This window comes from Crocuta crocuta, unplaced genomic scaffold (genome assembly GCF_008692635.1).
Source record: "Crocuta crocuta isolate KB4526 unplaced genomic scaffold, BGI_CrCroc_1.0 scaffold742, whole genome shotgun sequence".
NCBI classification, from domain to species: Eukaryota; Metazoa; Chordata; class Mammalia; order Carnivora; family Hyaenidae; genus Crocuta; species Crocuta crocuta.
In genome coordinates, this window is record NW_027530354.1 from 1,285,816 (window position 1) to 1,313,331 (window position 27,516).

General features: G+C 37.8%; 1 protein-coding gene and 1 long non-coding RNA gene across 2 annotated transcripts in view; both read left to right on the forward strand.

The window, feature by feature from the left end:
- Nucleotides 1–27,516, forward strand: part of CTTNBP2 (cortactin binding protein 2) — a 301,900-nt gene that overhangs the window by 50,055 nt on the left and 224,329 nt on the right. The gene's annotated exons all lie outside the window — the stretch shown is intronic.
- On the forward strand, nt 1,833–26,459 carry LOC144233049 (uncharacterized). Its single transcript, XR_013335578.1, has 2 exons — nt 1,833–2,146; nt 26,338–26,459. It is a non-coding gene; the product is annotated as an uncharacterized LOC144233049 (long non-coding RNA).

The window sequence follows — 27,516 nt, forward strand, 5'->3', positions numbered from 1 at the left end:
TCCCCCCTTCCTCTCAAAAATAAATAAAACATTAAAAAACAAAAATACCTGAAAAAAATTTAAAATTAAAAAAAATGGAAACTAAGGAAGCAGAGAAGGAGATAGTCAGGGATAAATTTCCCCAAACAGTGCCATACTCTTGCCTCTTAAAGAATAATGACAGCTAAGAATTTCAGCCACCAGAGACTAGTGGGGGGAAGGGAGGGCATCTTTGTTGAGCAAGTCCTTGCAGTGTCCTTCAAAGCTGCTGCCACTGCTGCCCCTATAAGAAATTGCTGAAACATCCACCAATGAGGCCCCTGTGAGTTGGAGGCGAGCCCTCCAGGGCACCTCTGGCAGTGGAGGAGGCTGCCGGCACAGACCTTTTGGGCAATATAGAGCTCCAGCATTATTTCTCCCTAGGGTCTGGGAGACTGATGCACTATAGAGAATAATGCCAGAAATAAGCCTGAGCTACAGAATTAGCATCCACCTTCAGTAGCGGCTTTTGGTTTATTTGTTAGAGACACAATCCAAGGGGAGATATAATTCACTTCTGAGCAGCTTGAACTAATATCATTGTTTTTCTCCAGCTTATATTTCAGCCTCATACTTGAATTAGAGTAGATCATCTTTTTTTCTTTCTTTCTTTCTCCAACAAGACAATCATGACAGTCCTCTCAGTGCCTCAGCATTCTCAGCATGATAAAATGTCTAAGAATGAAGTGGATGCACCTTGCATTCTGAGAATGGTGAGGTTTCCAGATGGTGCCAGGGAGGAGATGAAGATGATAGCAACACTGGGCTTCTAACAGAGACTGTTCACATAAAGTACAGGGAACCTCATGAGGGAAAGGGCAGGCGTCTCCTAATTTGATCGGGCAGGCCATTAGTGACCCACTCACTGGGCAATGAAAGGAAAATAAATGTGTGTGCTAATCTGTTACCAATGAATCTAATAAATAGCCTCTCCACTTTACCACCTTTGAATTAGAGGTGGAAGTCATAGAAGTGAAAATAGCACACTTGTCAAAACACCCAGTGCTATAGTTTCTGGAACAATATAGATGAGGCTGAGAAAGGAAATTGCTGGGGCAGCAGTTCAGAAAAATCACACTATTTGCTGCTCTTCTCTCTCTAATACAGCATCCTTTCTTAGTGAGGGCGAGTAGAATAAAGTTATCCTTAGGTCCTAGTAAAGGATAGTATGTTGGTATCAAATCGCCTGCATTCAACTCTGCAAGAGAAAGCCATTTAGAACTTCTATCATTTATTATATAATGTATTCATGTATTGATTATGATTATGATTGGTTATTCATTTGTTGATTCCAATGTGTATTATGCCTCCTGGGCCAAAGACATTGCACCAAGGAATAACACTGTGGACATTATTCTAGAGTAGCAGTTCTTAAACTTCGGCATGCATCACAATCATCTGGACAGATTCTAATTTGGTAAGTTCATGGTAGGACCTATGGAGTTGCATTTCTAACAAGTTTGCAGGTGATACTGATGCTGTTGACTGGGATCCAGAGCAGTGGTTCTCAATATTGGCTGACCATTAAAATTGCCAAGGTAGTTATTAAAAATCTCGACTACAGACTTCACCTCAGATTACACAAGCCAAAATATCTTGAGTGGGATCTAGGCATTCAATTTTTATTTTATTTTATTTTAATGTTTATTTATTTATTTATTTATTTTCAGAGAGAGAGAGAGAGAGTGTGAGAGGGGGAGGGGCAGAGAGAGAGGGAGACACAGAATCTGAATGTGGCAGGCTCCAGGCTCTGAGCAGCACAGAGCCTTTGTGAGGCTGGAACTCCGGAACCACGACATCATGATTTGATCTGATCGGACACTTAACTTACTGAGCCACCCAGGTGCTCCTAGACATCCAATTTTAAAGGCTCTGCAAACTGATAGTCTCATGGGAAAGACAAGTCAGAAAACCAACTAGAAGTTGTAGAGAAATTGAAGAGAAGGCAGTGGTAGCAAATGGGAATGGGAGCCTAAGATGACTAGGAGATACCATTCAGATACCATTCAGATGACCTGAAGGAAAAAAAAAAACAAAAATGCAATGAACCATGGAATGGATATTTCAAGTGGAAGAACCAGCATGTGCAAAGGCTGTAAGACTGGAGAAAATTAGTGTACTTAAGAAGGTAAGAAAGGGCTAGCATGGGGATGGATCATACTGAGTGAATGGCAGTTAACAAGTTGTAGTTGCAAATGAAGTAGTCATGACTGATAAGCCAAGACCAAGCTTTGAGAAAAAATAGGGAGCCATTGCCTAATCAAATTTGTATTTAAAAGATCACTGTGGATACTAAAACTAAACTGAAAAATGATGAGAAGAAAGAGACTAGTTGGGACTTTGTGAGGTTTCACCAGGCACAAAGTGATGCTGGCTTGGATGGGGTGGCAGTAGAGATGGATAATGAGTGGATTTTCATTGTATTAGAGGTAAAATTAATAAAATGTGCCAAGAGACATTTTGTGAAGAATGAGAGACAGACTAATCTGGAATAATTCACAGGTTTCTGTCTTCAGGCAGCTGAGAAGAAAGTGATACCATTTAATTTGTATGGAGATAGGATTGATTTTAGTGGAAAATCAAAATTTCTCTTTTTAGACATATTAACCACGTTTCCTGAAAGATACCTAACTGACAGTATCAAATAAAAATTTTGCTCTTTGAGTCTGGAGCAGAGAGGGGAATTTGGAGATTTGGAAATGGAAGAAAGAATTTGGGAATCCTTAGTGTTTATAGCAACAGAATTAGGTGATATTATATGGGAAGAGAGTAGAAAAGAGGGCTTAGACTAAGCTCTGGAGAATCCTTTTTTTTTTTTTTTTTTAGAGGAAAGACAGAGGAAAATGAGTCAGTCAAGGAGACTAAAAAAGAGAAGGATGAGTGCTAAGAAGTAAATCAGGCAAACATGGAGTCAGACCAAGATAAGACACGTTGTACAGAAAGAAGGAGGTGGTCATCTTGTTAGATGCTGCTAAGTAAGTCAAAAAAGAGGAGGAGAGAAAAGTGTCCACTGGATCTTACAACTGGAGATCATTGATGCCTTTGACATATTTTTTTCAGTGGTAGGATAAAGGGGAAACGTCGGTTGTAATGAATGGAAAAGTTATTTGAAAATGGGGAATGGAGACAGCATAAATAAGGCTTTTACAAATTTTCTGTAAAAAGGAATAGTGACTGTGGTGGCAGCTAGGGAAGAACATAAGTTAGCTTACAATTTTGTTTAAAATCAGACCTACTAGGGGCTCCTGGGTGGCTAAATCAGTTAAGCAGCCGAGTTTGGCTCAGGTCATGATCTCACAGTTCGTGGGTTTGAGGCCAGTGTTGGGCTCTATGCTGATGGCTCAGAGGCTGGAGCCTGCTCCAGTCTGTCTCCATGTTTCTCTGCCTTTCCCCCACTTGTACTCTGTCTCTCTCTCAAAAATAGAAACATTAAAAAAAGTTTTTTTAATGGGAGATACCATGGGCACCTGGGTGGCTCAGTCAGTTGAGCATTCAGCTCTTGACTTCACCTCAGGTCATGATCTCATAGTTCGTGAGTGTGAGCCCCACATTGGGCTTTGTGCTGATGGTGTGGAGTCTGCTTGAGATTCTCTCTCTATCTCCCTCTCTCTGCCCCTTTTCCACCTGTGTGCTCTGTCTCTCTCTCAAAATAAACAAATGAAGTTAAAAAAATACAATGGGAGATACAAGAAAATGTATATAAGTGATGGGAAAGATCGAGTTGACCGAGAGAAATCAGTGGTACTGAAGAAAAGAATAAACATAAAAAGTTTAAGAAAGCAAAGGAGGATGTATGCAGAAAACATGGTAACTTTTAGTTTTTGTGAGCAAAGAGAAACTTCCTAATCATAACAAGAAGAGAGAAGGCAAAGATCAGTGCCAACACAGCTAAACTTGTAAATCTCATCGTTGGAATATAAGGGAGTCTTTCTGGTGTTGGTTTCTGTTTTTCCCAATGGAAATATGAGAAAAGTGAGGGGTTAGGGAAAGATATGCAATAATAAATCCTGAGTATGGGAAAGAAAGTCACCTGGAGGGTAAATACAACTCCTATTGTAAGGAGAAAAACATTGTCACCAAATTCCTCTTGGAACACTACGTTTGGTAGCAAATGCTTGTGGAAGGGAGTGAATTCTTCAAAAATGGAATGCTAAAGGGCTGTACATTAGACAAAGCGATGGTTTTATGTGGTTCCAAAGAAGGAAGCGAGAGAAGGGAGAAATGGAGAGAGAGAGATTAAAGTCAAGGGAAGGGCAAAAGACTGTTCTCTGTGCTATCTGGACTGTAGCACAGTTCACACTCTACTGAACTGTAGAGTCCATTGAGCTCACAAAATCCCTTATGTGTGTGGGCTTCTCCTGGAGACAGAGGAGTCTGAGGCAGCCAATTCCTTAAAAATATGAGCCCCCATAGATAAACATAAATTGTGGGGAGAATTTAAACATATCTAGGCATACTAAGGGTTTCAAACAACCTTTTCTAGATGTCTCTCTCGATTCCCAGATGACATTTGCATTTCAAACCGAAGATTCAAGAATAAAACACAAGTAAAAGACATATCTGGGATGAAAGCAAGTAAAGTGCATCTCCTACACCTGGCCCTGGGGGTGCCTTTAATTTTCTTTCTTACTTCTGAACCTGCAAATCCACCACAGACTGCCTCTTCTACCTTCACCTTTACTGCCTGGAAGATTTCTGCCATGTTCTGAAAGAAGCATTATTGCCTGAAAAACTGCAATCCATTTTGTGGGATTCTGAACCTCTCATATTAGATTTGTTGGAAAGCCTCAGAACATAGAAATAATAGTTGTTAGGTTGAGAGACTTAAAAGACTTTAAAAGAAGAAAAACAAGGAAACTCAGACTGTCAGCCACCAAAAAGTCACACCAAATCAATGGTGTGAATGGGTCCAATCCACATCTTGTATATCCAAACAAAACCAATGTACAAATATACTAAGTGAATAAGGCCAAATGAATTATTGAATATCTGAGTACTTTGCCTTTTTTAGTTTCTTCAAGACAATGGATCACTTTGTGGATGCAGAGAATAGGAAAGGGAAATTATTTCAATAATTGCTTGCCCTGTGCTGGCAACACAGTACCTAGAATTTTCTACTGCAGTGAACTCTCCACAATGTTTCCCTCTCTGAGCTTTGTCCTTCCCTACTCTACTGGTATGATAAATATTCCCTTAAGATTTGGAGTTAAGACCTACATTTGATGCCAGCTGTTTATTGTATTCAGTTGCTTGACCCCCAGGGAATAAAGCTCCATAAACGCCTCTAGTACTCACATAATGTTATCCATATCCTCACACCAACCCCTTATTCCATCCATACTAAAACACAGGCTGTTTCTTAACAATTAAAGAAAGGGAACTCACAGGGATTTCATCCTATCTCCATCCTGCCCCTGCCCCCACCACCTTCCACCATCCCTCTAATTTGTCCTTTGGACATGGCTCCTGGCTCAGATTTTCCTGAAAGCCTTTCCTTGTCCTCTTAAGTCCCTTCCAATTAGATGGTATCATTTTCAGATTCTTCCTCGTATTTCTATAATATCTTGTACATATGTCTATAATAACATTTTTATCACTATGATTTCACGATAGTTATATTTCTCATATCTGCTACTAGACTATGTACTCTTTGAAGGCAGGTACTGTGGATTGTTCATTCTTCACATACATACTGCCTGGCAAGTTTCTTCAATATGTTCCTGGTCTAGAATTAAATGCTCAGATACTATAAGTAATTGGTACGGTTATCCAAGGAAAGTTGAGGTGCAATTACCTTCATAAAAAATGGATGCCAGGAATGTAAAAGTAACTAATGTAGTCTACAGACCCTCATTGCCTTCCAGGCAAAGATTCTCAGTGGGGCAATCAGTGATGCCTAAAACCTGATTCTTCTTTCCCTACTGTTTCTTACCCCTCTTTATTTCCTCTTCCTGGATAGCTCTTTCATGCTTCAGCGAACTCTTCCTTGTTCTCCAAGACATCTCGTGAAACCTTCCTGGATTGCCTGAGCTAGCTGACTCCCTCTGTGCTCTCTGTGCTCTATGCATACCTCTACCAGCACACTCATCACACTTGCTTAGGAGTAATATTAAGCCCACTCATAACTCCCATAGCCAATTACAGTCATTGTGCTGGAACAAACACGTAAGCTAAATTTCTTAAGCACAACAGAATATTAGCTATTTTTGTAAGCTTTGTTTCCATGGAAGCAACCATTAACATGGTAGGAGGGATTCATTGTGACTGTATTTGATATGGTTCAATAAACTGGTATTTCTTTCTCTAAAAGGATTCAGGATTCACTGAGAAATCTACTTCTTACATGGTAATTGATAGAACTATTACTTGACCTTGATGAAACTGAAAACTATTGCTGCCCATGGATACAATAGCTTTCGTTCTCTCCCATGACTTGTAGACATAATTGCAATTTAATTTAGATTATAATTTAAGGAAAAGTAATTCTAAAATTAATATTGAGGATGCTGATTAGATATTACTTCAATCTGCTTAGAATAGGTGAACATTTTCAGTCAGAAAAGGGATGTTCTAGTTCTTGTTCCTATTTTCTAATATGAATTGATCTGCTTCATGTCAATAAATCTTCCTGACATTTTGTAGTCGTGGCACTAAATCACCAAAGCATCCATGTCAAATGAAAAAGCTGTTGAAAATAATGGTATTAAATGATGATTTTTAAGTCCTGTCACCAACTTTAAAATGTATTTTCAATAAGACATTGGGTTTATATGTTAATGGCTCTATTTCACCAATTCTGCCTAATAGATCTGCTACTGTCTATAGCAGGAAGTTATTAAACCCCCAAGGACCCTTTGACTGGGAGAAGTTTTGAAATAAATCAATGAATATGCGCACAGCCTATTTTCTGAAGATGGCACATCACGGCTATTTGTCAGAATGAGTACATGTTTGCTTGTTTTTAATCCAATAATATCCCTTAATTTTTGCAAGTTGTGGGAAGCAGTTTGATAAACTCCAGGAAATGTATTCAGTTATTTCATGTACAGAATGAGGAAGAAAATGCTAAAAGGGCACGAGGAACATTTTCATGAGTCCATTGTCCTCCTTTTCCCAAAATGAGGTTTTCCTTTTATTTTAACATCAAATCTAGATTTCTCTAAGGAGTTTTATATAATACCAGTGCTAATTAGTGTGACTGCTGTGGCTGTCCTTACACACAGTTGTTTTATATTATTATTATTTCATTTATAAACCTATAAAGTTTAAATCTCAAGGATGTAGATCAATAGACAGCTATATTTCATCATGGGAGCTCTAAAGTACTTCTACAGAATGTAGTTCTTTACAGAGCTACTCAGTACTGGTACACAGACATGGCTTAAGATAATTCACTTTGTATCACATGCAGTGTGCTACCTTCTCTTCTGCCTCCAGCCTGGCCTACTTGCTTTAATCAGCTTCTATTCACATTCTCCTCTGTGCCTCTGCTTCAGGAGAGAACAGGTTGACCAGGGCTGCAACTTCCTCAGCCTCTTGATAATTATTTTGATGTTGAAATATTTTCTAAAGTCAAAAAGGAAGGCTTTTATGATGCTTTTCTGTGGAGACTTCCATGTAAAGGGAAAGAGGGCTATCATGGTTACCATGCAGTTCATTGCCTGAGGAAGGAAGGATCTAAGTACACATCACACAGGCAGATTTTTTTTTTTTTTTGCAATTCCCAACATGTCTAATGGTACACTCATAAAAACTCAGTAACATTTTCTTATTTATCCAGAAATATCCTGCTAGAGACTCACACTCTCATCATCTTTTATAAGCCATCTCTAAGAGTAGAGAAATGCTCCCTTTGTTGTCAAGAATGAGCTCTTCCTTGGATGAGGGGATTATTGTAAATTCTAGGTCAGCATATTCTCACAGATAGTAACTTGATTAAGCTCATTATTCGTATTCCTCATACCATGATAGAAAATATACTTGATTCTTGGCTTAGAGTTTACATGTCTAAGTTCAAAGAATTTCAACACAATATGCAGATTTTTAGTTCAAAAGTAGTTTATCCAAGGGTCAGGTTTCCTGGGGTTACAACATAGACACTATTGTACAGTGAAGGAGATCAGCTTGGCAGAAACATTATTTGAGGCATAATTTATGGAAGCAGCTTTGTTGGAGAGCTCTGTCTGGTGTGGAGAGAAGCTGGACACCTGTAAACATGTGTCTAGAAGTATCTAGAGATGAGCGGTATGAAACAGGAAGGAATCATGGTGGGGACTGCCAGTCTGGAGAGGGGGATGAGCAGCCTCAGGAAGGACTGGACTCTTTGAGGGAGTCCCCGAGTCATGGACTAATAAAGCTGTAAGGGGGGTTATTTTAGGAGCAAGCAAGCCTTGGTTACTTAGAAACAAAAAGAACCCCCTCAGTCTGAAAGGATCAGCTCTGGAACATCCCCTGCTGCCCCCCAACAGCATAGCTGCATCTGATAGCCAACACCCTTTGCCCCACTGGCAGAAGTCAATGTTTCCAAGAGCAATGGCAGGTTAGACTTGATTATATTTCTCCCACCTGGAGTTCCACAATCCTCCAGGTCTTGATTGAAGTACAGGAACTCTAGTTCAGGCAAAGAGCAGAATGTGAGGTGGCAGGTAACACCTGCGGGTTCTGGAGAGAACTGGAATGTTGGGCACTAGGGGCGGGGAGGGCATAGTGCAAGAAGAGCCTAAGAAAGATGGGGTCAGGCCCCATTTATAGGATTGATAGATAAAATACAGGAAACTCAGTTAAATTTAAATTTTAGCAAAAAAAAACAAATAATTTTGAAATATAAGTATGTCCCAAATATTGGATATAATATACTTATAATTTTTAAAAATTCTGTTTAAAATTCAAAGGTAACTGTGAATCCTGGGGTTTTATTTGCTAAATCTGGCAACCCTACCTGTATGCCGTATTATAGGAATGGACCTATCCTGCAGGTAGTGGAGAAGTACTCATGGATTTTAAACACAGGGATATCATTATTAAATCTGTGTTATATAAATATTTTCTATTACCAGGGTAATGGGTGGATATATACGAGACAAACATTAAAGAGTCCTTGTCTTAGGACAGGGGGAAAGAAACTGAAGGACTTTGTCACAAAGACAAACCAAAAAAGATGCCCTTTATAAAGTTTTTATTTTAATCACCAACTGCTCATCACAACAAATATACTCCTTAATTCCCATCACCTATTTTACCCATTCCCACCTACCCTTGCCCCTCTGGTAACCCTCTCTTTGAAAATATGCCATTTTGTACCGAAGCAGTTATCTATACAGCCCAATATTTTGTCTGCTAGTAGCACCAAGCAGTGCTTTGTAAAAAAAAAAAAAAAAAAAAAAGCCAAAAAAATGACATGACAAGAGAAACATGGGTCTCCAGTCTGGAGACCTAGCTTTCAGCATTTATGGAGGCCATTTGAACTTGTACAAATCACTTAAACTCCAAGCATCTAAGCAGGCTCAATATAAACAGGCTTCTATACACAGGTTTCTATTCTGTTCTCAAATATTAGAGATATTTCCCCAAAGCCCTAAAGAAAGTTCTTTATCTTCACCTTCAGAATCCTCTTGTCTTCCAAATCAAATTTCTTCCTTGCTTTTGTTCAGAACTTGGCACTAATTATCTGTTTCCTCCTGTCTTCCTGCTCTGCTTCATAATTGATTCTCTCCTCCTGCTCCTTGCTAGCGAGTCCATGTGCATTTTCCTTCATGTAACTTTAAAACTCTGTATGCTTCTTCCCTACCTGGAAATGCCATTTTACCCCTCCATTTCCACTAAAGCTGCCTGGTCCCTTTTTTCTGCTCACGGCTTACATTTCACATAAATTATTTCTTCATTATTCTTACCTGGTTATAATCTAGTCTGTTTGTGTACTCATCTCAGGATGGAATGTTCCCACACAGCATTTAATTGTAAATCTTTCCATATGACTACATTTTATTCAATAGTTATTACTCATATCTTTCTGTATCCTTGTCCCTTGAAGCCCAAATGGCACTTCTTCCCCCATCACCAGGTAGGGGTCACATGTACTCCTTGATGTTTATCTGCCCATAATATATATATTGAAGGTTGTAGACTGTGGGCACCATATAAATATTGTTGAGCACCTGACAGCAATGGTTCACTTATTGAATCAAAAGTGTGCCCTGACTTGAATGAATTAAACAAAGCCTAATGTAGTCCAAACAGTTTTGCTTTGAGTCTGACTTATGCAAAGAGGACATGTTGGCAAAATGAGAAGGGGAAGCTTGAACCAAAGATGATGTCCATGAGTAAAAGCGTGACAATGAGTTGAAACACTGGAAAAATGCAATGTCAACTTTTGTGCCTCCTGAAGAATAGTAAAAAAGCTGGTATAAAATTTCCGTGTTACAGAGTTGGCATTAAGAAACAGCAATACAGAAACACTAAACCATGAATGAAAAAGTGGAAATGTTTGGAGGTGATTTTAATTCCAAATTCAAAAGATTAAACAAATGTTGTTGGCATTTTTTAAAGTGGTACACTTAGATTTTTCCCCCTCTGTCCATAAAAAATACATCTGGAAGAAACAGGGAGTCATTGGATTATTTGGGTTTTTCTAAATAACCAGCATGTGTCTGTTGTGATCCAACCAGGAAGACAGAAACCAACTTGAGTATTTAGAACAGATAAAATTAAATATAGGGAATTGGTTACAAAGAAGATAAGACTAAAAGGGAGCATGAGGCAACCCAGGAGTTAATCTCAGGAAGCCACTCTCACCCCAGGGTTGAAGCAACAAAGGGAAGCCCCAGAGACCAGGGGCTGGGCTGTCCAGAGGACACTGGGTCCATTGGAGCCTGTCCAGTGGGCACTGGAACCATGAGATGAAAGTGGTATCCATCCGACCTGTACTCAGTAGAGTGGGGAGGGTGGGAAAATAGTCCGGCTTCTTCCTTCCCCTTGCCCGAGCACATCTGTCGGCCAGCAGACAGGAGCTTTAGCTGCCTCCATATCTGTGACACAGAGCTGAGCAGGAAATGGTTTGATCTGAGCACAAACAAGGCCTTGGACAGACATACAGCATTTCTCATGTAGATCCTCTCTTAATTCACAACTTATTTGGTTATTTACTTTATCTCTTATTCTTGCAAGGACGTGAAGCAGAATCATCAACTAATATTTTCCCCCTACTTTAATACAGTATCACAGAGGCATACCTTAAAATTATAAGGGGAAAAAACAAACAAACAGAAATGCAGTCATTTATAGGTAAAACATAGTGACCTTGAAATATGCTACTTTGCATAAAGGTAGCTTTGGCAGGTATTAGGTTTAGAATATGCAGTTTTTTCCATCTGAAAATATATCTTTAGATGTTTTATCCTTTAGCCGCTTCTATACAAAATGTTTAGAATGTTTCATTTCTATGCATTGTGAGTGTGCATGCGTGGGCGGGGGGGGTTGGTGGTAAAGCAAGAGAAATATGAAATTCTACGGAGATACAAGCAATTCAATATAAAGATGCCCTTGTTGATAAGATTATTTTTTATTTCATTTTCATTAAACATCAATAATATATGAAGTCCTGAAAAGAAAACCTTCTGGCTAAGTACATTTTCATTTCACACTAGAAAGAAGAAGAACCTATCATAAGTGAGACTCTAAGCTTCACATATAACAGGGGCCTCTGTAATTGGGACACACAAAGGTCTGTTCATATCTTGCTGTGGTTTATAATGGTGCCTTTAACTGCTCTACACTGATTATTAGAAAAATTACATCTGCAAATGAGTATATGATGTCGAACAGGAAACCTCCTTAAGTGTCACAGAACTGGATTCCCAATGTACAGAGTAGCAGACAGGGAAAAGCACAGAGCAGAAGCTAGAGCCAAATTTTAATCGCTTATTGGACCCATTTTCATGAAGAATTTCACATTAAAAATATTCAGTTATTCCTAAGATGGTGAAGGTTGACGATTCGGGAGAAAAATACCCTGCAAATGTTCATTAAACTTGAATATTGTTTAGCACACAATAGCTACTCAACAAATGTTGACAGTTACTGTTGCAGAGAGATAAAAAATAATGAGAACTGATAGTATTTCACCAAATTTATTGATTAGGACACCAAACACTTCAGCAATGTGGATAGGAAAGAAGACTAGGCCACAATCTAAGATTTAAAGAATCAGTTGGTAGGGACACCTGGGTGGCTTAGTCAGTTAAGCATCCAACTTGGGCTCAGGTCATGATCTAGCAGTTTGTGAGCTCAAGCCCTGAATAGGGCTCCATGCTTATGGCTCAGAGCCTGGAGCTGCTTCGGATTCTATGTCTCCCTCTCTCTCTCTAACCCTCCCCTGCTCATGCTCTGTCTCTCTGTCTCTCTCAAAACTAGATGAAAACAAAAAAAGAAAAACAAAATAATAGATAAAAAACATTTAAAAATAAAAATAGAATCAACTGGTAGCTACTGTAGACCATTTTTTTCTACAAGTTTATTTTTATAAGGAAGGAGAAAACGGGCAGTAGTCAAGTGCTATCGGGAGGATCAAGAGACATTATTTTCTCTCAAGCCTGAGAAACCATGCATGTTTGAAGGCACAGTTGAGAGACTGCACAGAAAAAGTATAAGTGAGAGAGTGAATAACTGAGAGATCAAAACCATGAATAAGCTAAAAAAGGTAGAACTGGAGAGGACTAAAAGCACAGGTTTCAAGGATTCTAAAAGTTGTCCTTGGAAAGATGTGAAAGTACCTTTTCCTATGACAAGGAAAAAGAATAAGCTTATAAAATGAATGTTTCATAACAGAGCTTATCACCTTGGTGATACTTGGCCAAATCAAGAGATTGGAGATTGGACATAATGATCGGGATATGGCGGGACTCTGGGGTCAAAATCAAATACAAGTAGAGGAAGAAAGTCTACAGAGGACAGTAGAGCATAGTACCCAGCTTATGATGATAAGAAAAAGGTGATGGTCCAGCACATGGTCACTATCAGAGAGGTAGCAAGGGAGAGAATGTTGGAGTTCAGGTACCTAGAGAACACTAGTGGAGAGTCTAAGGAAGGTGCTAAATGGCAATATGCTTGTAGCACTGGGGCGTCTAGAAGGAAATGACAAAGTTTAATAACGGGATGGTGATTTAGACAGAACTTTAGTAATTGAGGAGTAAAAATGATCGCTAAGACAATGTCCATTGTGGATCAAAAGAACAACGCAGAAGCTCAGTTAGTAAAACTAGCCATAAAGTCAGAGTGGGATGAACAACCCATTTACCTTTGTGCACTGTTGCTTGAGACTGTGACTTAAAGCAGGGGTTATTCCAGAGCCTCATGTAGGGCTGCGCTGGGATCCTGTGACCCTACAAGAGCAGGGAAGAGGAGGCAGATGCAGTCAGAAGCAGCAGGATGGGAAGAGTTCAGAGCTGATGGCTTTCATCTGGTCAGAAAAGCCAGAGGGAGTGTGAATTACCAAAACCTGGAGCAGAAGGTGGGAGCCAGGCTTGAGATCAGAGATGATCTGGAAGAGCTCTTACCACTCAGAGAGCACAAACGGTCTCCAAGGCAGGCCTGAAAGGATGGCCAGGTACCATAGACAGCCCAGGTGGCACTAGAAGCATGAATTCATGGTGGCCTAAATTCATCATCGTTTCACAGAATAAAAGCAATCATTCGTCCTCATAAAGCCTCCATTCACAATCTTTTTAAGGAACTTATCAGCTTCAGTGTAAACCCTTTAGTTAGCTTTGCATCTAATTTGATTCAATTTTTCAAAATATTTCAGTCCTTAAATGGATTTTCTAACATTCTTGGTGCATTGCTTCATATCACTAAACAACAAAACCCAAATGGTTTAGATTTTCTTACTGTTAACAGTGCAATGGATCCTTCTTTCCTAATATACAGATTCTTAAGCTAAGTTATGGTTTGTTTGATTTTTTCCCTTTCAAAAAACTGAATCTGTTTGGAAGAGGGCAAGAGCACAATGCCTGGAAATAAAGGATAAGGAATAATGTGATGACATGGAAGTAGAGTGGAAAGAAATCAGATGTTAAGTAAGAGAAGAATGCTGACTGCTCACAGCCTCACAGTTTGAGAAATGGTTGGCTAGATCTGAATGTCGAAGGAATGGAATTAAATTATTTGCAGGCTCAATGGCTCATCACTCAGTTGTAGCAAGAAATAAAATTGGTTGGGTATGAATCCTTCAGAAAGCTATGCCAATTATTACAGAAGGACATGACCAGATGATCATTCCCTTTCCAACAAATGGAATTGTGCCCAGCCAGTCTGGTCCACGTGGAAATCAAGCCATGTAATTTGATTTTATTATTTCAGTTAATCGATGACAAAGTCTAGTGACGGCTGTGTCACTAATGGGCTAATATTTATTAAAAACAAAATCAAAGCAGACAGGAAAATAGCTAACTCAGTCATGTTGAATGTTATATACATCCAACCTACATCCTAATTTCCTTGTCATTAAATAAGTGAAGTGACACTTTGTCAAAACACCAGCAAAGTCCTTTAAAATCTTTTTGTAAAAAGCCTATGTAAAAGTACCAAAAATTGTTTTTAGGAGAAACTCACAATTTTTACTTTCTTTTAAAATTTTCAATAACAACACTTTGTGCTTAGGTCAAAGTCTACTTCTAGGGAATTGAAGAGCTAATGAATAACAATTTGCCTATTTGCAAAGAGGAATGTGCATTTGAAATTACTCCTAATTTCCTGTGTCAACCCAATTAACTAAATTTATTGTTTGAGAAATGACTCAAGGGAACATTAAGGATAAAGATGAGTATTAAATTGAATGTAAGCTATCATTCTGTGGTAAATGTGAGGTATTCCCTTTTAAGAGATTTTAACAGACAGATAATGGAAAGCAAAGTATGTCACCAAAGGCTTTTTCTTCCCACTCACTAAATGCTCTAAAAATATGTATTTCCCACACTAAAAGTTTTGGTAATTTTTATGTTTATATTAAAAACAAGCCTGTTTTGTTTTTTATTTTAAAAAAGTGTTTTTTAATGTTTAGTTTTGAGAGAGACAGAGTGTGAGCAGGGGAGGGGCAGGGAGAGAGAGGGAGTTACAAAATCTGAAGCAGGCTCCAGGCTTTGAGCTGTCAGCACAGAGCCATATGTGGGGCTCAAACTCATGAGCTGTGAGATCATGACCTAAGCTGAACTTGGATCCTCAACTGACTGAGCCATGCAGGTGCCCCCAAAACAAGCCTGTTTTGGTGCAGAAATGATACATGCATTGTAGAAAGACAATATGTGAGTAGTAAACACTAACTGGAATGTAGTTCTGATAGTTTCAAATTGTTTTTGGTATTACTCTTATCTCTGGCTTTTCTGAAAGGTGGTTGTACTTTATATTTTCACATGATGAGAAGATTCTATTGCCTTACTTAAACCTCTGGATGGTTTCCCCTTACATATCAGACTAAGGCTAAAGTACTTAAGTTTGGATTCTTCATGGTCTGTCCACAACCTATGCATCTAGCATGAACTCATGTAATTGCTCTCCATAGAGACTTAGTTGTTCCTGATATCCGTTCTCCTCCTCCCTTAGTAGTAGAATCTTGAGTGCTAGCTGGCATGTGATTCCAGCTGACACTATCCAAAGGTCTTCCAATCACAGCACCTAACCTGTATCCTAACTAATACAGATGCCATATTTTTCAGACAGAGAAAGAAGTGTACATAGAGCAAAAGCATTGGCTTTTAACCCAAATTTACCCATAGCATCCTTATTACATTGTCCCAGGGCCAGAGCATGGTTTTGTTTCTTTCCTAGCAAAACTCGAGAAGCCCTTAGATGTCTTATCACTATAAAATACATGGAAAGTATTTCAAATTAAGTGAACCACGAGTGTGAGGCAGTAGCAAATTAGTTCACTTGGAGCACATGCACAGTGTGTGAAGTAACACAAAGAACAGACTAGCTAGAGCTTTTATTTCTAATCACTGGGGACTGAAATCAGGCCCATTACAGACAGAGAAAGACTGCAAGTCCTCAGACTAAGGTGTCCACTAGTGTGGATTGGCATTATTAAAAAGGAAAACTCAGTAGGTGCTACAGCCTCATCATGACAACTACAGACTCTTTCAGCCTCTCATGAGAAAGAATTCACCACTACCACAGCACTATGGGATTACTCTCTAGCTTTATCTGCACATTTTAAAAATTATTTGTACATATACCTATGTTTAAGCTAAACATTTAGAAAACTCTTTATAATTCCTAATCAATCTTATAGTTATCAAGTCCAGACTTGAAAGACCTCCTTAGGTACCATTAAGGAAATGTACCTGAGCTTCTATTTTCAGTATTAGGATGGACTAGAGATCTTGAAAACCTGCCAAACACTGATATGCTGCATAAAATATTGTGTAAACATCCTTCACAAGTCTTAGAGGAATTTGCAAGAAAGTAAGAAAAATCCTCCGAGACAGGAATGTGAAGGAAGAGCATAGGATGAGAGAGGTAATAAAACCTTGAGGCCATGCAGCCCAAGGAGGAGTAGAAAATGGCTGGATCTGCAGATTAATGGTCACACAGGGAACCAGGGCAAGGCCTTACATGCATGCATGCTGGGGTCAAGTTGGAGGCCCGCAGTACAGAGCAGAGACCTAGGAAGGACTATATCCTCCAGGAAAGAGTGAGGTGGAAAGGAAAAACCACAAATAAAACCTGCCCATAAGGACTCGTCAGTCTTGGCTTTGGAGGAAGGCACAACATATCTCCCCTGACAATCCGTGGCCACGGGCCAACACTTGATGGAGGCTGGGGCCTGATACCACACACTTTGTCCTCTACAACTTGAATTTAATATTACAAAGTGTACCAGAGTATGCAATGTCTCCATATGCCTAGTAGATGCAGAAGTACATCCTTTCTGGAAGAATGCCTCCTCCATCCAGACTTCAGAGTATTCCTGCATATAATATTCCAATAAGTATAACACATAGTGGAAAACAAAGTTCTAAAACATACCAGGTAATAACACCATGACTAAGAATCACAAAACAAGGGGCACCTGGGCATCTCAGTAGGTTAAGCATCCTACTTCAGCTCAAGTCATGGTCTCGCTGCTTGTGGGTTTGAGCCGTATGTCCAGATCTGTGCTGACAGCTCAGAGCCTGAAGCTTGCTTCGAATTCTGTGTCTCTCTCTCTTTCTGCTCCTCCCCCACTCGCAGTGTGTGTGTGTGTGTGTGTGTGTGTGTGTGTGTGTGTGTATCTCAAAAATAAATAGTAAACATTAAAAAGTTTAAAAAAGAATCGCAAAACAAACAAAAGAACAAAACCCCATCAGAACTAAATATTTTTAGGGTCGCCTGGGTAAATTTCTGTTGTTAAAGCCACCAAAGTGGTGCCTGAGTCAGTTAAGCACCTGACTTAGGCTTAGGTCATGATCTCACAGTTCGAGGGTTCAAGTACCACATGGGGCTCTGTGCTGACAGTTCAGACCTTAGAACTTGCTTCAGATTCTGTGTCTCCTCTCTCTCTCTCCCTCCCCTTCCTCTCTCTTTCTCTCTCTTTCACTCTCTCTCAAAAATAAACATTAACATTTTGTTTTTCAAAAGAACTAGATATTTTTAGACTTCACATATTTAAATTATTGGGCAAAACACATAAAAGCATCATATTTAATATGCTTAAGACATGTAATAGAGAATTAAAACCATCAGGAGCAAGAGATTATTTTTAAAAATAGTCATATTACGAAAATCAAAACTTTCCAAGATGAAATATAAAATCATTGAAATTTTAACACTTGATGGATGACTACAGTAAATCAGATTTAGCTGAAAAGAAAAATCACAGACTAGATGACAGAGCCTAAAAATATTCTCAAATATTTTTTGGGAGAGACAGAGACAGAAAGTATGAAGAAGTTGAAACATGGTGGATAAATGCCTAAAATATATCCTACTGGAACTCCAAAAAGAGAGAATAAAAAAGGAAGATGAAGAGAAAATATTTTAAATAAGTAAATATTGGAACATTTTCCAGAACTGAAAACACACCTATCTTCAGATTGAGTAAAGCTAATGAATTCAAAATGTGACAAATAAAAGAAATCCCATATCAAAACCTACCCAGGGAACTCCAAAGAGAAAATTAAAGATTGTAAGAGTAGCCAGCAAGACAAGATAGACTGGCTAAAATGGAGAAATCATTAATCTAATGGTTTTCCTTCTCAAGAGCAAAAATGGAAGGTGGAAGACAAAGGAATTAGCAAAACAAAACACTTAAAACAAACACTCAAAAAGGAGAGTGAAAGAAAGACATTTTTAGAAAAACAAAAACTGAGAGCTTACTACCAATAGATTCTCAGCCAAGAAAAATTTAAAGGATGGATTTTAAAAATCTAGTATTTCCCAGAAAGAAGGCTCAGATGCAAGGACTGGTGAATCAAGAAAATGCTAAAAGATGAGAATAAATATTAAAAAAATCATTGAACAAAGCAAAAATAACTATGTTCAACTTGGAGAATAAAAATTATCAAATATAGCAAAGAACTATAAAGAATAAAATAGCATGAAATCTAAAAGGTAGTATATGTGGTGGATGGAGTTAAACATTCATGGGAGCTGGGGCTATTCAGGAAAAGAGTAAATATATGTTAAGTCTTGTTATGGAAGCATGGTAAAATTTCAAGGGTTTTTACTAAGAATAAAAATAGAGTCAAGAACATCCAAACCAGTAGAAGGGAAAATACTCCATGATAATAAAAGTCTTTTATCTTTATAAGAAAACAAGAAAGGAGAAAAAGGAAAAAAAAGAAAAAGTAGGACAAAGAGAGAGCCCAGACTGTTGACAGAGATTAACTAAAATACATGTATGATTCCTCTCCTGTTAAAATACATACCTTGTCTAATTGGATTTAAAAAATCCAGGTGGATGCTCTGTATAAGAACCATACCTAAAAGTCATATAAAAGCACAGAAAAGTTGGAAAAGATAGAAAAAGATGTACCTTAAAAATGCTAATTGAAGGAAAGCTGATAAAGCTAATTTATAATACATAAATATAACTTAAGACAAAACACATTAGTAGAAATAAAGAAGTTCACTACGTAATGATCAAACTTTCAGTTCATGAGAAAGATGTAACAGTGCTCAGCTTGTAGGCACTAATAATATAACTTGAATTATATTATGCCATTAATAAAATAATTACATTATACCACTAATAAAATAAAATTATAAAAAATAACTTGTTACTGAAAAAAATCAGTGGATTCATCTTCATAAGTAAGATGGCATGTAAATGTCTTTTCTCAGATTATCCTTATTTGCTTTGGTCATCAATGTTATTTAGCCTCATAAAATGAATTGTGGAATGTTCTCTCTGTTCCTGTGCCATGGTTGGAGTTATCTCCCTTGAATATTTGGTAGAAGTTTGTCTCTAAAACCATCTGTGCATGGCATCTTCCTTCTGGGAATTCAAATATACATATATGTGTTTAATGACCAATAATTACAAAGCTACTCACATTTTCTATTTTGTCTTGGGTCAATTTTGATAAACTGTATTATTCTAGGAAAATATCCGTTTCTTCAAAGTTTTCAAAACTTTTGGCATCAGAGCACTTTTTTATCTCTCTAGTATCTGTAATTTTTCATTTTAAAGTGTTTCTTTGACAATGAAATCTGGCCATGTGTAGCAACATGGATGGACCTTGAGGGTGTTATGCTGAGCGAAATAAGTCAGGCCGAGAAGGACAAATATCATATGTTTGCACGTATAGGAGGATTAGGAGGAACTTGACGGAGGAACAAGGGGGAGAAGAAGGGCGGAAATGGTGGGGGAAAGGGAGAGAAGCAAACCATGAGAGACTCTTGAATGCTGACAAAAACTGAGGACTGATGGATGTGGGGGGAGGGGGGATGGGCATGGAGGAGGACACTTGTGGGGATGAGCACTGAGTGTTATGTGGAAACTAATTTGACAATAAACTATTAAAAAAAAAAAGAAAAAAAAAAATAAAGTGTTTCTTTGAAACTCCTGTCTTATTTTCTTGATGAAACTTTCAGAGAGTTGTCAATATTTTGGGTCTCTTCAAAAACCAATTTTTAGCTTTAATGGTCCTCTCATCTTTGTTTTCTAGTTCCTTCTGCCTTTATTTTTTTTCTTCTTTGACTCTCTTTGAGTTTATTCTACTGTTCTTTACCAGCTTTTTAAGATTGATGCTTAGCTCATTAATTTTTAGACTCTCTTCTTCTTTTCTAAGACATCCTTTCAACCTAAAAATTCCCCACTGCAAACCACTCACCAACATTTCCAAAATTTTGAGTTACAGTGTTTTCTTTATTGTGCAATTCTAAGTATTTTTGAATTTTCAATTTTTTTCTTTTCTTTAAACCATGAGTTACTAAAAACATATTTTCATATTCCAGAATTACTTTTGTTCCTCATGTGTATGCATGAATGTAAAATTTGATTTTTATTTCATTTTTGTTTAATTGTGGTCAGAGATGGAATTCCATGTAAAATCAGTTCTCTGGAATTTATTCTAACTTGCTATATGGCCAGCATTGTCATAGTAAATGTTTCATATTTTGGTAAATATTTCTTATACCTGAAAAGAACTAGGTTCAGGCATTTCTATGTATTCATTAGATCAGTTTTACCAAATTTCCTGTAAGATAAGAATCATCTAAGGCAATGTTTTTTTTTTTCATTTTATTTTTTTTTAGTTTTTAGAGATTATAGGGAAGAGAGTCAGAGGGAGTGAGGGAAGGAGAGAGAGAGAGAGAGAGAGAATCCTAAGCAGTCTCCACATTCAGCTCAGAGCATGATGTGGGGCTCGATCCCACAACCCTGGGATCATGACCTGAACCAAAATCAAGAGTCAAATGCTCAACCAACTGAGCCACGCAGGTGCCCCTAAGGCTTTTTTTTTTTTTTTTTAACAATACAAATATCTGAGTCTCTCTCTTGGAGATTTTCATTCACTAGGTCTGGTACTGAGCCATCAGGGAAATTTGAGAAATCCTGTGGCAAAGCAAAGCTGTTGTGCCCTTCAAATCTTCCTTATTTGTACTGGTTTATCTCCATTTGATCCATCACTTATTGAGAGAGTTGTGTTCAAATATTCCACTACGCTAGTGGATTTTAATTTTGTCTTTTAAGTTTGTCAACTTTAAATATATATGTTACACACACACACACACACACACACACACACACACACTCCTTTGGTGGGTATATTAAATTCTCTCCAGCTTCCCTGTCTTCATTTTATGAAATACAGAAGTGGAAATGGTAATTATTTTAAAGAATCTTAGGACAAATAAGTGGAAAACACATACACAAAGCACGTGGTTTATAGTAACTGCTCAATAGGTCATAGCTATTAGTTTCTATAGGGTCACTTTCAACACTAGAAATACCTACAGGTATGTTTCATGCAGTCCATCTATTTAACTAGAGGTACAGTATGTTTTATCCTGGGACCAAACCGCCCATTCAAACACTATGTGCATTGACTATATTACCTTCCCTCCCCATGAGCATGTCAGGGAGAACTGTTTTCCCAAAATTGAAATGAGACATCATGCTGTTGTCATTCCTCAGGACACGACCACACATGACTTTTCTGTTTGTTCTTGAGGGTACTGTTTATGACTTCCACAAGTGTGCCCAACACAAAGGCTCATGAGAGAATGCTGTAGGAGCTAACTGTTAGGCAGAAGCTGTGATCCTCCTGAAAACGCACTGTGCTTTGTTTTTGATCTTTATACGTAAGGAAAACAATTTAATTGTCATTCCTAAAGTTCAGAACTAAGGTTATAGCTCTGCTACAGCAACTAAATAGAAATTTGTAGTATGTTTAAGCAGAAAAGTTCTTCCTAACACTTTCCTCTAGGCAATTTACATCTCTTATGCTAATTTAGACATTCCCTGTCTTATAGTCTTAATTTTTTATATTGCAAATTGATTGCATGTATTTACAGTTAGCACCTAAGGTTTTTGTGGGATAAGCTGGGATATAGGCACATACAAAGATACATAAGTAATAAACATACACCACATATAGATAGGTGCATAACCATCTATGTATGTATGAATTGAATTTCTAGGCCGAATGAAGAAAATGCTGAATCTGAGACCTTCATGCCAGTATCAAAGACTCTCTACTAGATAAGACAAACCAAAGAGCTTTTATGTAAAATAATTGTATTATTCCATGAAATAGTAAGAAAGCACTTCTCTTAATTCAGTGATACACTGAACAGAGTTTTTAGAACAAGATTAAAAGTTTGCAGGATTTATGGATTTTCTGCTTCTATACATATTACATCCAGAGTCATAGGAAGATTATGTCACCCTTTGTATTGAAGACTTACTTATGGCTCTGTGTTTAGTTTAAATGTCATTTTAAAAAGAAATTTCTTATTTTGAGAATAGTACCTTGTTTGTGTAAATTGACCTGCTAGGGAAAAGAAGGAAATCTTGTGTGCTTTGCCAGAATCTGCATTATTCTGGTAATTTCTCTAAATACATTCTTGGAGAATCATGCAGCCTACTTGCTTCTTCTGTTCCAAGTCTCAGATACTCTCCTCTAAAACATCGTTGTGGTGATTCTGTAGACCCAGCTGTTTAGAATGGTTTACTGGAAACGTTTGTAAAGCAATTAAAAGTTTCTCCATGCCTCCTAACTTCCTATCTTCTTAACATTAAACCACCCTTTGTAATTTCCTTGTTTTTCTCACATTGACTGGATCTGAAGGGAACACTTATTTATGCCATAGCAAACAAGGCTTAACTGGTATTTTGGCTGACAGAACAGCTTTGTTTCCGTGCTTGTATAACCTCCTCTTCTGACAGCAGAACTTGGGGAGTTAGCCTCCTTAGCAAACTGCCTGTGCAGTGCCAGTGGAAGACACAGAGATCCTGTTATTACCAGAATACAGAATTGGCTGAGGGTTACTTCATTTTTCATTTATTGACTTAAGGAAAAATAACCCAATGTTAAAATCCAAAAATTACTTCAAAGATCGATAGAGATCACTCTGTAGTCAGCTTGCAAAATAAAGGGCAATTCTCTCATTTGGTGGTGGTAGCTGTAGGGCAGTATAAATTTTCTTGCAGGATCTTCATTGGGTCCACAAAGACTAAGAAGGGTAATGATGCATTTCAGTCTTGAGGGAGAGTAGATAAACATGGTCTAAGATTAAGTTGTTTCCTAGCAAAACAAGAATTATTAGATCACTGCCTCAACCGTTTTTACAAATACATGTATGCAATAAATAAAAGCATTAGGCAGTAGGCATTCTTCTCCAATTGGAAACATTGTGGTTTCCAATTGTGTTGAAAAGCTTCTTGATTTAAAAAAAAAAAAAAAAAAAAGGAGAACCAAAACAACCAGATGAAAGCTGTGAAGGCTCTTCTCTAATAACACGGTGCTGTTTCAGATACTTTTCAAATTTTATTTACTTATTTATTTTTCGGATGCTTATGGGAAACAATATTCTGTTTTGAAAGTCCACTGTTCAGTTACTGTTCATCTTTTACATAACTTCCATGTGGCACTGTTCAAACCCCTGTCCCAAGAACAAAATAAAAGGTATCCTTCTAAAAATGGCAGTCTCCCTAATTCCTTATTATACCCTTAACAAGACACATCATTCTCTCAATATTTTGAGCAGAGGATTATTAAAAGAGTCAGTGGTGTTTGTAGCCCCCAATGAATACCAGCCTTAAGTGGCATTTGAAGCCAGTTAGAACAATTTGGTAACAGTTTTCTCTGTAAACTGTATATGCTGGTGAAATGTAAGGGGAAGAAGGAGAGTAGCCTCTGGATCCTTCTAGAGGGTGCATGAGTCCAACTTACAGCCAGAGAGCAGAGCTGTGTGTTCTTTTAGTCCCTCTGTTTTCCCATAACCTCAGTGCAAGTTTGTTATCACATTTGTCTTGTGATCGATGAGTGTCTGTCTTTATACCAGAGGCACTTAATAGGTTTCTATAGGAAGACAAATGATCTGGGAGATAGATTATATTAATTTAGGAGTCTGCAATGGGCCCTGTTTGTACTATCTCTGTGCAGTCTTGAGCCTCAAATTCTCCAAAGACAGGGAAACTAATCCTTACCAGATGCTTACAGGGAAGGGAATGCCAAATTTATTAAGTAATGTGAACTCCTCATTAATAAAAATCATCTATCAATGTATATCACTCATTATGAAAAGAATTACCCTGTCCACAATTTGCTTTCATTTTGCTTTTGATTAATTGTATTGTCAACCAGGACACCACAGGAAATACAATTAGCATTATCGATGTTAATGATGCCTGAAGATTGACAGGAAGCCAAAAGTCTCTGCAGAATTCAGGGTAAAAAAACTCAACAAGTCTAATAGTCTTTTTTTTTTTTTATTAAATATTTTTAATTTTATTTTATTTTGTTATTTTTAAATAGTTTTTTGTCAAGTTGGTTTCCATATAACACCTAGTGCTCATCCCAACAAGTGCCCTCCTCCATGGCCATCACCACCCTCCCCCTCTCCCCCACCCCTATCAGCCCTCAGTTTGTTCTCAGCATTCAAGAGTCTCTAATGGTTTGCCTCCCTCCCTCTCCCCAATTATTTTTCCCTTTCTTCTCCCCCATGGTCCTCTGTTAAGTTCCTCCTAATCCTCCTATACGTGCAAACATATGGTATCTGTCCTTCTCTGCCTGACTTAATTCACTCAGCATAACACCCTCGAGTTCCATCCATGTTGCTACACATGGCCAGATTTCATTGTTTCTCATTGCCATGTAGTATTCCATTGTATAGATAAACCACATCTTCTTGATCTATTTGTCAGTTGATGGACACTTAGGGCTCTTTCCATGTTTTGGCTATTGTTGAGAGTGCTGCCGTGAACATTGGGGTACACGTGCCCCTGTGCATCAGCACTCCTGGATCCCTTGGGTAAATTCCTAGCAGTGCTATTGCTGGGTCATAGGGGAGTTCTAGTGTTAATTTTTTGAGGAACCTCCACATAGTTTTCCAGAGGGGCTACACCAGTTTACATTCCCTCCAAGAGTGTAGGAGGGTTCCCATTTCTCCACATCCTCGCCAGCATCTAGAGTCCTCTGATTTGCTCATTTTAGCCACTCTGACTGGTGTGAGGTCATATCTCAGTGTGGTTTTGATTTGTATTTCCCTGATGATAAGTCTTATGCTCTAATTTAAAGAAAGTAACAATTGCTCAATTTCACTGAAATTTTTAACTTCAAAGAGCTAATTTATAAAGACACAAAAATGAGAAGTAAAAAATAAAGCAGTAAGAAATTTCCCATGTATACATGAAGAAACGTCAAAGAAATAAAATATTTGGTAGGTAAAGTGGAGAATTGAGACCAACCTGGTAATAATGTTTGTAGGTTTACAATGATTCCTTTATGTAAAGTTAAATTCTAGTTAGATTCTAGGCTAGTTTTTTCTTGGTTACTCTCATTTCATGATCACTCTTTTGAACGGGCCCAAAGCACTTCTTCTACTTATCCATTTACACATTAATTTCATATACTTTTATTATCTTCTATATATAAAAAACTTTGCTAAATGTGTGGGTGATAGAAAAATACATATGACACAGTTACCTGTCTTCAATGAATATATGTCTCAGTATGAAAGATAAGACAGGGACACAAATCACTTCTATTTAAGGAAGTATGATAAAGACTAATACAAGAGAGCAGGGAAAACAAAAAGGTCCATTTCCAGCCAGAGTGATTAGGGAAGCCTTTTGAAGAGGGTTGTTTTCATTTGTTTCATGCTATTTCCCATGAGTATGCAATGCTGAAATTAAGATAAATAGGTATAACAAAACCAACTCTCAAATTATCTCTACTTTTTCCAAGGAGCAAAAGCATTCTGACCTCTTGGCTGGTCTCTATTTTGTGAAGTCACTCTTCAGATCCCCTAGACATAGCCTAGTGAGCAAGTATCACTGCTGGTACACTGGGTTAAGTTTGCTAAGCTTTGAGACCTGGTTGTTTTAATAACTTCTTGCTTCCTACTTAATCTTGTGTGGGAATTAGTATAAAAGGTTAATGTTACTTTACAACTGCATTTATTATTATTCGGAGTTGTGTTGGAAGCCTAAATAAACAAGTCAGATTTTGCCCTGAGATGGTGTGAGAGGCAAAGGAGATTATTTAACCATTAAGCAGCTGGGTGAGGGTAGGACTTGATAAAATGAAGACTCCCAAAGGATGGTGATTCAGATTACATAATACGAATCTAGTGATTATAATTTTTTTTCTCTTACAAAATCTTTCTTACTCCTTTTTACAGGAAGAAATGGCAAGATAAAGAATCCAGTATAATAATCTTTCCAGAATAACAATAACATGTTTTCTTCGGACCTTGTTCAGGTCCTCACTAAACAGTCATGTCAATAAACTGAGAAACAAGGACTTTTCTCATGTATATATACACATGCACACTCACATACAATGTGCCCAGAAATAAACCTACACATATACAGTCAACTAATCTTTGACAAGGATGCCAAGAAGGAATGAAGAAAGAATAGTTTCTTCAATAAATGATGTTGAGAAAACTGGATATTCACATCCAAAAGAATGAAATTGAACCCTTATTTTGCACCATTCACAAAAATTAGCTCAAAATGGATTAAACCTTATGTGTAAGATGTAAAGCAATAAAACTCTTGGAAGAAACCATAAGGAAAAATCTTCTTGACACTGGTCTTGGCAATGATATTTTGGATATTACACCAAAAGTACAGGCAGCAAAAGCGAAAAATAAACAAGTATCAAAGGAAAAGGCATCTGTACAGCAAAGGAAACAATCAACAAAATGAAAAGGCAACCCATGGATGGGAGAAAATATTTGTATATTTGCATGTATCTGATAAGAGGCTAACATCTAAAACATATACTGGGGCGCTTAGGTGGCTCAGTTGGTTGGGCATCTGACTTCCGCTCAGGGCATGATCTCACGGTTCATGGCCTCAATCCCCGCCTCAGGCTGTGTGCTGACAGCTAGCTCAGAGCCTAGAGCCTGTTTCACATTCTGTGTCTCCCTCTCTCTCTGACCCTCCCCTGCTCACACTGTCTCTCTCTCTCAGAAGTAAATTAAAAAACATTTTAAAAAGAAAGAAATCAGTTAAAAAAATAAAACATAAGGAGCTCAAACAGCTCAACAGCAAAAAAACAAAAACACAAAGAAAAAAATGGGCAAAATACCTGAAGAGATATTTTTCCAAAGAAGTTAAAGAAAAAATGACCAATAAATATACACAAAGGTACTCAACATCACTAGTCATCAAGAAAAAGCAAATCTAAGTCACAATGAGATACCACCTCAAATCTGTTAAGATGGCTATTAATAAAAAGATAATGAATGTTGGTGAGGATGTGGAGAAAAGGGACATGTTACATTCTGTTGGTAGAAATGTAAATTGGGATAGCCACTGTGGAAGACAATATGGAAATGTCTTAAAAAATT